Genomic DNA, 908 nt, shown 5'->3' with positions numbered 1-908 from the left:
AGCCTATCCCAGCTCACCCACCGCAGCCAAGTGGGACGGTCTATGAAAAACTCCACGGACCTCCCACCCTGTCCCGCTAAAAGAAGCTCTTCTCATGCTTGGTTATTACCTACATTTGTTGCGAAACAGCGCTATCTGTCGGTCGATGGGGCTCATTACATCTTAACTGCACATGTGGCACTTCTCTTATACTGTAGCTGATGATATGAGAATATATTTAAAACAAAAATGTTTCTAAAAATATGTCATATTTATATAATAAATATTTAAATAAATAATGATTAATTAATATGGATAATACAATAATATAATATAATATAATATAATATAATATAATATAATATAATATAATATAATATAATATAATATAATATAATATAATATAATATAATATAATATAATATAATATAATATAATATAATAATACATTTTATTTGTATAGCACTTTTAAAAATACTCAAAGACACTTTACAAAAAGAATGGAGTTGAATAAAAGCAAGTAAACAGAGTAAAAGATACATTAAAATACAACATTCATTCATTTATACACAGCTAAAACATGTGTAAAAGTTGGGCATAATAACATATAATATAATATAATATAATATAATATAATATAATATAATATAATATAATATAATATAATATAATATAATATAATATAATATAATATAATATAATATAATATAATATAATATAATATAATACACTGTAAAAAATACATGTTATCCCGCATCATGCCCAAGCTGGGATAGGCTCCAGCATACCCGCGACCCTAGTGAGGATAGGTGGCATAGAAAAGGGGTGGAAATTTTCATCACAAAAATTTGTTGTAGATTTAAAAGAAAAAGACAATTAATATAGTCTCGTACAGCATAATCAAATGCATCATGGATTTAATATTCACG

Source organism: Doryrhamphus excisus, linkage group LG21 (genome assembly GCF_037039965.1).
Source record: "Doryrhamphus excisus strain RoL-2023G ecotype Guam linkage group LG21, RoL_Dexc_Guam_v1.1, whole genome shotgun sequence".
In the NCBI taxonomy this organism is placed as follows: domain Eukaryota; kingdom Metazoa; phylum Chordata; class Actinopteri; order Syngnathiformes; family Syngnathidae; genus Doryrhamphus; species Doryrhamphus excisus.
Note: the sequence above shows the minus strand (reverse complement) of the source record.